At 38.2% G+C, this 14,720-nt stretch overlaps 1 long non-coding RNA gene across 3 annotated transcripts in view; it reads right to left on the bottom strand.

Moving 5' to 3' along the window:
• The window catches only part of LOC111559720, a 431,348-nt gene that overhangs the window by 373,279 nt on the left and 43,349 nt on the right, over positions 1–14,720 (bottom strand). The gene's annotated exons all lie outside the window — the stretch shown is intronic.

Raw genomic sequence — 14,720 nt, 5'->3', positions numbered from 1 at the left:
ATGGGCCTTAACCAACGAGCCATGAGATCATGACCTGAGCCGAAGTCAGACACTTAACCAACTAATCCACCCAGGCACCCCATAATATTAATTTTAATACCATTGTTTCTTAATCTCTATGCTAGAGTTATACACGGTTTATCTACCACCTTAACAACATTAGAGTATTATGTATTTAACTACCTGTTTTCCTTTATCAGTAAGCTTTATACTTTCATATATTTAATGTAACCATTAACACCTTCTAATTTCAGTTTGAAGAACCCTAAGATTTCTTATAAGGCTAGTCTAGCGGCGATGAACCCTAATTTCTGTTTGTCTTAAAAACTCTTTATCTCTCCCTCAATTCTGAAGAACAACTATGCTAAGTAGAGTATTCTTGGTTGGCAGGTTCTCTCAGCACTTGAATATATCATCCTATTCACCTCTGGTTTCCAAGGATCCTGCTGAAAAATCAGCTTATAATCTTACAGGGGAAGGAGGAGAAAGGAGATGTTCTCTTATATGTAAAAAGTTTTTCTTTTGCTGCTTTTAAGATTCTCTCTTTAATTAAATGTGTTTCAGATTGGGGCTCTTTAGATAGATCTTTTTTGGAACTCTTCAAAAGAGAGTTCTTTTGGAGAAAGAGAAACTCTCCCTTTTCTCTTTCTGGGACCTCTATAATGTATATATGAGTATGCTTGACAGTTCTTCATTAGTCCTTAAGCTATCTTCACTCTTTTTTCATTTTTGCTCCTCTGATTTGGTGAATTCCACTTCCCACCACTGCCTTCTCTTCAAGTTCATTGATCCTTTCTTCCATTTCATCTACTCGGCTATAGAACCCCTCTGCTGAATTTTTCAGTTCAGTTATCATCTTCTACTCTATGATTTCTCTTTGATACTTTCTTATATTTCTATCTACTTGTTAAAATCCTCACTTTGGTCATGTATTCCTCTCCTGACCTTGTGAGCATCTTTATGCACAACTGTTTTGAACTGTCTATTGGGTAAATCATTTAACTCCATTTCATTACGATCAATTTCTGTAAATTTATCTTGTTAATTTGTTTGGGATATATTCCTCAGTTTCTTCATCTTGCTATAACCTCTGTTACCTTCTGAGCATTAGACATAGCAGACACCTCTCCCAGTTTTGATGGTCTGCCCTCATGTAGGAGGTGAACTTTATCAGTCAGCCTAATCTAAGTTCCTGGTTGCCCCTCGAACCTTTGTGATTGTTCAAGCTGGCATCTTTGTTCTTAGTGGTTCCCAGTCATTGTGGGTGTGCCAAGACTGTCAGTGTCCCAAAGTGTGGGAAATACTAATATACCTGTTCAGGTTCCCAGAGAACTACTAACTGCTTACCCCCTTAGCTCCCCAATGGAGGATAACTGGAAGCTCAACCTTCAGGCAACAGCAGGGAAAGTTGGAGATTAGCACTTATTAGAGATAAATTAGGAATAATTTTTTTTGCATATTCACTCTGTGATAAGCCAGAGGGAAAAGTTGTTCGGGCTGTTTGTGGCCAAATAGAACTGCCTCTTTGTTTTATGCGGTCCTAGGTGATTCATGAATGTTGGGCCCTATAAGTTCCTAGGGTTGGGTCATTTGGGAAACAGTCCCTTGGGTGGCAGCCATAACCGTGGGGGGTACTATATGTGTGGGCAAGCTCCTTCCTGGGAGAAGCTGGTAACATGGTTTTACTGAAGGAACAAGTAAAAGGGAGAAGGTAGGGAAAGTGCTCTCTAGCTCTTTCAGGCTCCAGGAAGGTATCCAGTAAGCACCTAAATGTGGTTTAAATAGAAACTAGACCCTCAGACAGCAGCTGGCAAAGTATGAAATCAAATCCCTTCCATGGAAAAACTGGAGGGCAATTTTGTCTGCTCTCTCTGCACTGAGTCCACAGAGATAGCCATGAGGAGTGCTTATATCCCTGATAATTGCTCCTTTGTTTGTTAAACTTCCGTGAGACTGCTCCAAGGCTGTGATTCATGGTCAGAGTGTGTCTCAGCCTTCCCTACCCACTTCATTGTTGGTATTTCCTCAGCCACCCAACATGTAGGAGTCATTCAACTAGTTTCTGGATTTCTCTCAGAGGGTATTGATCCATGTGTAGCTGTATATATAGTGCAGTGAGAGGAGGGAAATTCAGAAAGAAGCCTATGTTGCTATCTTGGTGATATCCTGTAGGTTCTTTATATAAATGTTAGTATGGGATCATGTTATAATATCATGCCCTCTTCTCCAACCGTACATGGCATGTTAGAATGAAAACAAGTCCCCAAATGAATTTAACTTAGGCTTCAAAAAGACCAATTTATCATAGACCTCCTCTCCAGATTCAGAATTGATCAAGATATATAGAAAACTATAAGGTAGGAATTGAAATAAATATATATCCTTTATTATTAGAAAAACTATATTGGGACCTCATTTGGAAATATGTAGGAATGAAATTTGGCAGTTTAACTATACAAGTAGCAACAATTAAAATCTAGACAGAATCTGAGGTAGTTTCTTATCTGAAGAGAATCTGGAGTTTAAATATGGGTAAGATCAGTTTTAGCAACAGCAATGAGGTCATAGTCAGTGGGCTAATTATCTCAAAGTGGTGAGCAAATGCAATTTCCTAGGACAAAAGCAGCTTGTAACTTTAGCGAGCCAACACAATTTCCCACAGCAAACATTTGAATAAGCCGTGACGTTAACATAGTCTTAATATTATAGGTTATAACATTAGATTAAAAATAAAACTTGGTCTTTCCTTAATCTTTCTTATCTGAAATGAATGGCAAATGCCACAGACTTATAGTTTGAATTCTTAAAGCCCTTGTGTCAACAAATTTATTCTGACTCTGTATTTCTTTCATTAAAAGTTTTTTTAATGTTTATTTATTTTTGAAGGAGAGACAGAGTGTGAGCAGGCAGGGGCAGGGAACAGAGAGAGAGGGAGACACAGAATATGAAGCAGGCTCCAGGCTCTGAGCTGTCAGCACAGAGCCCAACATGGGGCTTGAAGTCTTGAGCTGTGAGATCATGACCTGAGCCAAAGTTGGACACTCAACTGACTGAGCCACCCAGGTGCCCCTGTATTTCTTTAATTTTAAACATGATTGAACTTAACCTGCCTAATTTGGACGATTCCAGGCTTGTCTGATGTGCTTACCTTCAAAAAGAGAAGACCAACAAAAGATCTGGGGACAGAAGAGGAAGAGGAAGAGAAAGAGGTAGGAAGGAAAGAGAGAGATAACTCTGGAAAACCAGAAGCTAGGCTATACACTGAACTCCTTTTCCCAATCTCACCCAAAAGTGGTCACTCCCACTCCTGGGCAGAAGAGCAGATTAGAGGTGTGGAGAACAATGAAAGCTTATTCCCAATGAGTGCTTCTAAATGGATGAAAGTATTAGTGGAAGCTCTTATTTATGACCAGAATGAACTTGACAATAGTAAAGAATATTTCCCCTAGTGTTAATATTGCTCAGGAAAATTATGGCTAATGATGGAATACTGGAGAAAACAAACAATAAAGGAGCAGGTGGTGAAACAGAAACCAGCAAAGGTAAAGGATAGCCAGGAAGATTGGAAGAGAAAAAACCCTGGTGTCTTAGGAACATAAATGAGATAAGGCTGACTGGAAAAAAATTCAACAAGGAGAAATTGTTCAAGTCACCAAACATTACACAGTCTATAATCTACATGATTAAAGACAATTGCTGTGAACCACTTGTGTCAGGCACAGTGCTACACGTGCAGCTCAGCCAATCCCCTAAAGAGGAGGTGTTATTATTTCCACCTCACTAAGAAAAAAACTGAGGTTAAGACAAATTAAGTAACTCACGACAGAGCTGGGATCTGAACTTATTACTTCTTTCTGACCATAGGATCTGGTCAGATCCTTTTCACCATACTGCAAAGACTCTGAGAATGTAAGATTTGGCCTATGTATCAGATACATTTTATGCACCTCCTCAGGGTCTCTTGAGGCAATCACTAAATTCTCAGCTTCTTTTTTATTCTCAGCTATCCTGCAGCTATTCCTTCTATGACCATGGCCTACCAATTCCACTGGGATTCCCAAAGTTCCAGCTTCCTGGGATTGATGAGTCACTTTTCCAGTGTAACAGATATTTATTCCTGCATCTATTTCTGTGGGTCAGGAAACTGCACTGTTTTCTCTGGCTTTGGTCTCTCACAAGGCTCCAATCAAGGTGGGTGTTAGGGCTGCAATCAACTGAGGCTGACCCGAAGAAACACCCAAGTTCATACATGTAGTTTTGAACAGTATTTGGTTCCTCATGAGCTGCTGGCCTAGGCCTCTCTCAGTTCCTTGCCATGTGGGCCTCTCCATAGGACAGCTCACAACATTTTGGCTGGCTTCATCAGAGAGAGCAAAGAATATAGATGACAGCTAGATGGAAGTCACAGTGTTTTATAACCTAATCTCATAAGTGACATCCATCACTTTTGTAGTATTGTCATCGTGAAAAACATATCACTATAACCAGCCCATATCCAAGGGGAAGGTATTACACAAGAAGAACAGGAAGTGGGGATCATCGGGAGCCATTTCAGAAGTTTCAGAAGCCGCCTATCACACAGAATGGCTGGGCTGTATCACTAGGCTGCCTCTGTGCATCCTGAATTTCTGACCCCTATCAGTTCCATACTTGGAAGAAACACCATTAAGCTTCCTTCAGAAGTTTCACTTGCTCCCTATCTTTGACAGGGAAGGAGTGTATTTTGCAACTGGCTGCTAAAGTAATGTCCAAAAAGTAAAGGGCCTCCCTGATGAAGAAGCAAATGTCAGATGATATCCATCCCATTAGAACCTTCAGGGACCATGGGAGAGGCTACCAGAGTACAGTTGGCTCATGAAGGTCCTGGAAGAACTCTGGCCCGGGGTTTACTGCTGGGGGTGACTACTAGAGGTTCCTGATAGGGCAGGTTCCACCTTACCACACTGAGGACTGTGGGGTTCACTGTCTGGGGACACATCTGTATCTCATTCACAGTCTACCAGGACACCATGGCACATTGGGAAGAACACCAAAAACAGGTCATTAAGGATGGTCCTTAGTTAGCTCTAGTTTCAGTATTGCAGGGAAAGGACAGAGAATTAAGGATTTGAGGTTATTAGTCTTGATTCTGCAAATCCTAGCATTCAACCAAAACTGGAAATAATTAAGTACATTGATAGATGTATTAGGGTTTCCAGAGAAACCAAACCAATAGGATGTGTGTGTGTGTGTGTGTGTGTGTGTGTGTACACCTATATATATATGTATGTGTGTGTTTATATATAGATATAGATGATTTATTTTAAGGAATTGGTTCATGTGATTATGGAGGCTTGACAAAACCAAAATCTTTAGAGTAGGCCAGCAAGCCAGTGATCCCAGGGAAGAGCTTCAGTTAAAGTCCAAAGGTAGTTAGTTTCCTTCTTGCTTGAAGAAGATCAGTCTTGGTTCTCTTCAGGCCTTCAACTGATTGGATGAAGCCCAACCACATATGGAAGGCAATCTGCTTTACTCAAAATCCAAAGATTTAAATATTAATCCCATCCAAAAACACCTCCATACAAACACCCAGAACAATGTTTGACCAAATATCTAGTCCAGCCAAGTTGGCAAATAAAATTAACCATCACAATAGGAAATTTTCAAATATTTCTTTGTGTTGAAAGCCCAAGTTTACCATTATCTCCTTAGAGCCTTGAATTGGCACAAATTCTCTGCAATGATTGTTCTCTTTTGCCTTGAATCCTAAAATGGTTTAAGAGTATTTTTACTTTTGCATTCCTCACTCTACACACACCTTCAGGTCAATAGCTATATGGTAAGAATCCAGTCCTCTAATTTATAAAACTAATATGAGAAGAAATCTTCAAAAGCATTCTGTTAAACTTGATATTGGAAAGCCTGGAATGGTGCTAGGAACTTTGGGACATCAGTCAGAAAATAAGTTCCACAATTTTCCCTCTTACCTTGGTATTTAATGAAATGGGTGCTGTCATGTGATAGAGGGGACAAAACTAGAAGGAGACTGGGAAAGATACTGTAGTAGCAGAGCTTATAATATCTTTGTTAAATAGTTCCATTTTCTAGTCAGACTTGTGTCATTCGACCCATACATTTCCTAAAAGTCAATGTGAACTGAATGTCCTTATCTTCCCTATGGCCATGGGCCTTAAAGCAACTTAGGCTTGGCTGGCACTTGTAAAAATTCAGATTCCCATGCCCCTGCTCAGAAACCCTGACTCAGTAGTGAGTCTGGAAAGGAGCCTGGAGTCTGTTTAACTGCTGACCAAGTTGAAAGACTCAGCAAAAGTGAGAATCTATAGAAAGAAAGCAAACTGCCTCTGCCTTAGTGTCCAGATTCACTTATAATGTTGTTAGCCCCATTCTTACTCTCTCTCTGACTTCCCAAACCCAGGGTACCTTTTATTCTACAAGTCCCTTCCTTTCTCCCTAGAACTTGAATTTGTCTCTACAAGACGTATCATCTGCTGCATCACTATTGCTTATATGAACTCAAAAGTTCTGTCCCATTCAACACAGACCTGCCTGATGCTACACACAAGTAAGAAAGATAAATCCCTATTCCTAGCTTGGCTAGATTTTTGTTTTTGAGAGTCAGGCCTAAGTCTTGTAACAACAGATCAAACTACTAATAACTTTAAAGCCATTCTAAACTGCTAGTATATCCATAGATCCCTGAGCATTGTCCAGAAATTATCTAGCTAGGCTTTTTCTTTCCTTAAGCTTTGACTCAGTCCTGAATTATTCTGGTTTTTCCCAAATCCCTTTGTAATTGATGAGCATTTATTAGGTTTCTCTCCTTCCCAATCTCCCAAATACCAATATTATTTTGTTAAATTGCTTTTAAGACTATTAAGCCCTCTTCTGGTTAATTTCAGCCTAACATTCTTTCCTTTCAGAGGCCCTACATACTCCATTCCATGTGATTCCTGTGGGGCTGTCAATAATCAGGCCTCGTCACTTTCACCCCCAAAAAATAGCCACAAGATCCAAGCTTGCCAGACAGAGTATCCTATTTCCCCAGACTCAATGGATGGTTGATTAGTCCAGGGTAAGCACCTATACCAAGGAAGAAAACTCAGAGTCTTTTTTTTTTTTCAGAGATTAATATGGATGCAAAAGAAAGCAGAGAGTATACTAGAGATTTAAGGATCACTTGGGTCTGAATATATTAGGGACCGTATTTCCTACAATTTGAAAGAGAACCTGACATAGAAATTAAGCCAAAAGAAAATAGTCCCTGATGAACATAAATGCAAAATTCTTCAACAAAATATTAGCAAACCAAATTCGACAAGACATTGAAAGGATCATACACCATGATCAGGTGAGATTTTACATTAAAAGGATCATACACCATGATCAAGTGAGTTTTATTCCAGGGGTTCGAGGATGGTTCAACATCCACAAGTCAATCAATGTGATATATCACATTAACAAAATGAAATATAAAAGTCGTAAGATCATCTCAATAGATTATGAAAAAGCATTTGAAAAAATGCAACATCCACTTATGATAAAATTCTCAAAAAATTGGTAATAGAGGGAACACAGCTCAACATAATAGGCCACATATGAAAAACCCACAGTAAATATCACACTCAATTGTGAAAAGGTGAAAGCTTTTCCTCTAATCAGGAACAAGACACAGATGCCCGCTCTCACCACTTTTATTCAGTATAGTACTGGAAGTCCTACCGTGGAAAGTAGGCAAGAAGAAGAAACAAAAAGCATCCAGATAGGAAAGAAAGAGGTAAAACAGTCATTATTTGCAGATGATATGATTCTATATTTATAAAACTGTAAAGACTCCACCAAAAAACTACTGGAATAAATGAATTCAGTAAAATTGCAGGGTACAAAACCAATATACAGAAATTGTTTGCATTTGTATATGCTAATAACGAAATATCAGAAAGAGAAATTAAGAAAACAATGCCATTTACAATGGCATCAAAAAGAATAAAATACATAGGAATAAATCTAACCAAGGAAGTGAAAGACCTATACACTGGAAAATATTAAAACATTGATGAAAGAAATTATGAAACATTGATGAAAGTAACCACAAACAGAAAGATACTCTATTCTCATGGATTAGAAGAATTCATACTGTGAAAATGTCCATACTACCCAAAGCAATTATAGATTCAGTGCAATCTCTATCAAAATTCCAATGGAATTTTTCACAGAACTAAAACAAATAATTATAAATCTTTATGGAATCATAAAAGACAGCAAATAGTAGCCAAAGAAACCTTGAGAAAGAACAAAGCTGGAGGCATGATGTTCCCTGATTTCAAACTATACTACAAAGATACAGTAATCAAAACAGTATGGTATTGGCATAAAAACAGACACATAGGAGCATGTGGGTGGCTCGGTTGGTTAACCATCTGACTTGAGTTTGGCTCAGTTCTTGATTTCACAGTTGTGAAATCTAGCACCACGTTGAGCTCCATGTTGGGTATGGAGCATAATTAAGCTTTTCTCTCTCTCTCCCTCTGCAACGCCCCTACTTGTGTGCACACTCTCTCTCTCAAAAATAGATGATAGATAGATAGATAGATAGATAGATGATAGATATTTTTTAAAAAACAGATACATAGATAAATGGAACACAACAGAGAACTCAGAAATAAATCCACACATATATGGTCGATTAATTTACAACAAAGGAGACAAGACTATGCAATGGGGAAAAGACAGTCTCTTCAATAAATGATGCTAGAAAAACTGGACAGTCACATGCAAAAGAATGAAACTGGACCACTATCTTACACTGCACCCAAATTTATTCAAAATGGATTAAATATTTGAATGTAAGACCTGAAACCATACAAATCCTAGAAGAAAACATCAGCAGTAAGTTCCTTGGCATCACTCTTAACAATATTTTTTTGGATCTGACTGTAAAGGCAATGTCAATGTAAGCTAAAATAAACAAATGGGACTACACTAAGCTACAAGGTTTATGCACAGCAAAACCATCAATAGAATAAAAAGGCAAAGTTCTGAATGGGAGAAAATATGTTTAAATCATACATCTGATAAGGGACTAATATCCAAAGTATATAAAGAACTCATACTTCATAAAACAGACTCTTAACTATAGAGAACAGAGTTGGTGGAGGGGAGGTGGGTAGGGGGCTGGGCTAAACAGGTGATGAGTATTAAGGAGGGTACTTGTGATGAGCACGGGATGGTGTTGTATGTAACTGATGAATCACTAAACTCTACACCTGAAACTAATATTACACTGTATGTTAACTAACTGGAATTTAAATTTAAAAATGAAACAACAAAAAGCAAACAAAAAACTCATGCAACTCAATAACAACAACAACAAAATCCAATTTAAAAAATGGGCAGAGAGGGGCGCCTGGGTGGCTTGGTCGGTTAAGCGTCCGACTTCAGCTCAGGTCATGATCTCACAGTCCGTGAGTTCGAGCCCCGCGTCGAGCTCTGTGCTGACAGCTCAGAGCCTAGAGCCTGTTTCAGATTCTGTGTCTCCCTCTCTCTCTGCCCCTCCCCTGTTCATGCTCTGTCTCTCTCTGTCTCAAAAATAAATAAATGTTGGGGCGCCTGGGTGGCGCAGTCAGTTGAGCTCCAACTTCAGCCAGGTCACGATCTCGTGGTCTGCGAGTTCGAGCCCCGCGTCGGGCTCTGGGCTGATGGCTCAGAGCCTGGAGCCTGCTTCCGATTCTGTGCCTCCCTCTCTCTCTGCCCCTCCCCCGTTCATGCTGTGTCTCTTTCTGTCTCAAAAATAAATAAAACGTTAAAAAAAATTTTTTTTGTAAATAAATAAATGTTAAAAAAAAATTTAAAAAATGGGCAGAGAAAGGGTTAGTATCCAAAATATATAAAGAAATTACACAACTCAACACCCAAAAAACAAATAATCTAATTAAAAATGGACAGAAGGGGTGCCTGGGTGGCTCAGTCAGTTAAGTGCCCAACTCTTGATTTCAGCTCAGGTCATGTCATGGTTTGTGAGATCAAGCCCCACATTAGGTTTCACTCTGATACTGCAGAGCCTGCTTGGGGTTCTCTCTCTATTCTCTCTCTTCCCCTCCCCCAACTTTTATTCTCTCTCTCTTGAAATAAATAAATAAATAAATAAATAAATAAATAAATAAATAAACTTTTTTTTAATTGGCAGAAGACATGAACACACATTTCTCCAAAGAAAACATCCAGATGACCAGCAGACACATAAAAAGATGCTCATTATTTCTTATCATCAGAGAAATGCAAATGAAAACTACAATGAGATATCACCTCACACATTTCAGAATTGCTAAAATCATGGGGCACTTGGGTGGCTCAGTCAGTTGAGCAGCTGACTCTGCTCAGGTCACGATCTCATGGTTTGTGAGTTCCGAGCCCCACATCAGGCTCTGTGCTGGCAGTTCAGAGCCTGGAGCCTGCTTCAGATTCTGTGTCTCTCTCTCTCTGTGCCTCTCCCCCACTTGTGCTCTGTCTCTCTCTGTCTCAAAAATAAATAAACATTAAAAAAAAAGAATTGCTAAAATAAAAACAGAGGAGACATCAGGTACTGGCGAGGAGATGGAGAAAAAAGAACACTCATGTATTGTTGGTGGGAATGCAAACTAGCACAGTCACTCTGGAAAACAGTCATGGAGATTCCTCAAAAAGTTAAAAATAGAACTACTCTATGATCCAGCAATTGCACTACTGGGCATTTACCCAAAGAATACAAAAACGCTAATTCAAAGGGAGACATGCACCCGTATGTTTACAGCAGCATTATTTACAATAGTCAAGATATGGAAACAGCCTATATGCCCATTGATTGATAAAGGGATAAAGGAAATGTGGTATATAGATACAATGGAATATTATTCAGCCATAAAAAGAAAGAAGCCTTGCCATTTGCAACAACACAGATGAAGCTAGAAAGTTTAATGCTAAGTGAAATAAATCAGTCAGAGAAAGACAAATACGATATGATTTCACTCATATGTGGAATTTAGGAAACAAAACAAATGAGCAAAGGGGGAAAAAAAGAAAGAGATAGACAAACCAAGAAACAGACTCTTAGCTATAGAGAACTGATGGTTACCAGAGGGAAGGAGGGGGCGATGGGTGAAATAGGTGATGGGGATTAAGGAGCACACTTGTTGCAATAAGTACCTGGTGATTAAAATAAAAACTTTTTTAAAAATGGGCAGAGGATTGAATGGGCAGAGGCATTTTGCCAAAGAAGACATACAGATGGACAACAGGCATATGAAACGATGCTCAACGTCACTAATCATCAGGGGAATGCAAATAAAAACCACAATGAGATATCAACTCACACCTGTGAGAATGGCTAAAATCAAAAACAAGTGTTGACGATATGGAGAAAAGAGAACCCTCACACACTGTTAGCAGGAATGAAAATTAGTTCATCCACTATGGAAAACAGTATAAAGGTTCTTCAAAAAATTAAAAATAGAACTACCATATGGTCCAGCTATTCTGCTTCTGGGTATTTATCTGAAGAAAACAGAAACACTAATTGAAAAATAATATATGTTCCCCTATGTTTATTGAAGTATTAGTTACAATAGCCATGATATGGAAACAACCTATGTGTTCATCAATAGATAAATGGATAAAGAAGTTGTGATATATATACACAATGGAATACTAGTCAGCCATAAAAACAGAAGTGGTCTTGCCATTTGTGACAACATGGATGGAGCGTGAGGGTATTACGCTAAGTAAAATAAGCCAGACAGAAAAAGACAGATACCATTATAATTTCACTTATACGTGTAATAAAAAACAAAACAAAGTAAAACAAATCAAAACTCATAGAGATAACAGATTTATAATTGTCAGAGGGAAAGGGGGTTGGGAGGTGGGCAAAAGGAGTGAAAGGGATTACTGTATAGTGACAGATGATAACTAGACTTATTGTGGTGATCACTGTGTAGTAAAAACAAATACCAAAATAGTATGTTGTATACCTGAAACTAATATGATGTGAAATACCAATTTTACCTCAATAAAAAATTATTGTAAAAAAGAAAACAGAAAAAAAAAAGAATAGAGCCAAGTGATGAAAAAAAGAAACAGATACCTGATAACATCATTTAAGCACCTGGAGACAGCCATGCCTAAAGCAGTAAACTCCTGTACTTTTCTGTTATGTGAACCAATAAATATTCTTCTATTGCCTAAGCTGGTTCAAGTTAGGTTTGTATCACTTGTAAGGAAAAGAATCCTGACCAATTTATCTCCATTGTCATACAATAACTCCATAGTTACTTTTTAGTACAATTATATACTTTACAGTGGCACAAGAATTATGTTCTTTCTTTTCCCTCTTTTTTTTTAACCTCAACTAGCTAAATAACTGTGCTAAGATTTCCAATTAGTCAACATTTTTTTAATGTTTATTTATTTTTGAGAGAGAAAGTAGAGTAACAGAGTGTGAGCGGTGGAGGGGCAGAGAGAGAGGGAGACACAGAATCCGAATCAGGCTCCAGGCTCCGAGCTCTCAGCACAGAGCCCAACATGAGCTCAAACTGACGAACCATGACAGCATGACCTGAGCCACGACCTGAGCCAAAGTTGGGCGCTTAACTGACTGAGCCACCCTGAAGCCCCTCAAGTAGTCAACATTTTTAAACACTATGCTGCCTTCAAGTAACTTGGGAAGAGGTGTGGCCACACAGATATGCAGTGACTGGTCTGGTCCTAATATAGAGGTAAAGCCACCTTGGGTTTGTTAACATGATCCATCTTATTCTTTCATGATTAGGCCATGAAATATACACAAAACCTACTGGGTATTATTGTCAGCAGCCTGAGACCAATAGTAAGGCTTAACATATTACCTATCACAACCTATACGCATCCCTTCCAAATTTCCCCATTTCTATCAAACTGTCCCTTTCTCCTTTACCAACTATCTTTGATCTACTATCATAATTCATTGCTTCTTTTCAAGAGGTTCACAGAGCCTCTTGAATCTGATGCTGACTTTGTTTTCACAGTCCCAGGTTAAAACCATTTGGCTTTCATGGATCTGGCTAAAATAGTCCTCAGTCACACTTTATCATGGGGCTCCTAATAATGTGTTAACATGTATTCCCAGATCCACTGCCACTGTATTCAATCCAGACTCCTCACCATCTCTCCTCACCACTCAGTACCTCCTCTTCCTCCTCATCTACCACCTCTAATCTCTCTCCTCCACTCTTTAAGTTGATCCTCTTCTAGGTTTTTTAAAAAGTCTAGTTGAGTCACTATCTTGTGTGGGGTCCACCCTATCAAAGATTGATTTTTTTTTCATTTTTAAAAATAAAATCTCCAAAAAGCAAATTTTGAAAAAGCAAATTTTATACTATAGCACAATTCCTAGGAGCAATTTTATGATAAAAGTGAAAAGAAGAAACCTTTGTGGTTGAATATTTTAACTTGATAAAAATGCTTTCTAGGTTTCATTGTTTCAATGTATTAGTTAAAAACTACACTAAATACTTCCATATGGCAGTGACTTCATTTTTGTGAATAAATAACTGACCTAAATACATGCCAAGAGAGATTGCTCAACTAAACCCATAAATGTTGGATTAGAAAATATATTAAACTCTAGCCAAGAAGAGTAGAGGCTGAAAGTTAAAAATGTTGTATACAGTTCAGGTCAAATAGAAATGCAGTTAATTTCTAAATCCTCTTTAAACATTTAAAAAAATAGAAAAGCATCAGTGTACTCCTGAGTCAATTAACTCAAAAGTTGTTTCCACTTTAGAAGTTTATTCTCTTTCAGGCTCGCTCTATTTGAACAGGTAGTTTCTTTTGAGCCTTAAAAATTCTTGTCAGAATTCCTACACAAAAAAAATAATAATAAGTAAGACATACATATTACTCTATATGTTTGGGTTAGCCAAACTCTAAGAATTGTTGTTTGTAGAATACTGAAGTCCTGTTTTAAAGTCTTCTTATGACATTTATATTAATATGGCTACTCCCCACTGAAACTAAAAAGAACACTAAATGGACAGCAGAGGATAAATTTCAGACAGTGACCAATTTACAAGGTCAACAATATGACTTACAGATTAATCATCAGACAAATAATTTGACTTCACAGTCTATGCAATTCAGATTATCAAGGTTCACTTTATTAACTAAAACCTGATCTGAATGGACATGAGGATATTTATAATATTTACTGTCTTTATTTACTCATTTATTATGAATCATTAATGGAAAATACTACCCCAGTGAAGAGGAAAAATTCTAATTTCCAAAACAATCTGGCCTCAGGGATTCTGGATCAAGGATGGGAAGCTGTATCATTATTTCATCGTATTGGAAATGTCGATCCCCTTTCTCCATTATGTACAGATTTTAGAAACAGTGTCTTCAACAGTAAGTTCCTTAAGTGAGGAGATTAGTCATTTTCACACCTCTCTCATTACCCCAGCTACTCTGAATAAAGTACCATGCTAGGCATTGGGACAGTACAGATAAGGCACGATCCCTGTGTTTTAGATGCTCACAAATTGAGGAGTCATGATACATGCACTCATAGTTACCAAATCTGTAAATAAATGCTATAGAATTTCCAAGGTAAGAATGTTCACACAAGCCTTGAATCTCATGGGATCTCTATGAAAGAGGTGACACTTGTGCTGGGTCTGGAAGAACACATAAGACTCATACAAATACAGAAG

The sequence above is a fragment of the Felis catus genome, chromosome A1 (genome assembly GCF_018350175.1).
Source record: "Felis catus isolate Fca126 chromosome A1, F.catus_Fca126_mat1.0, whole genome shotgun sequence".
NCBI classification, from domain to species: domain Eukaryota; kingdom Metazoa; phylum Chordata; class Mammalia; order Carnivora; family Felidae; genus Felis; species Felis catus.
Note: the sequence above shows the minus strand (reverse complement) of the source record. Positions and strands in the feature narration are given on the sequence as shown.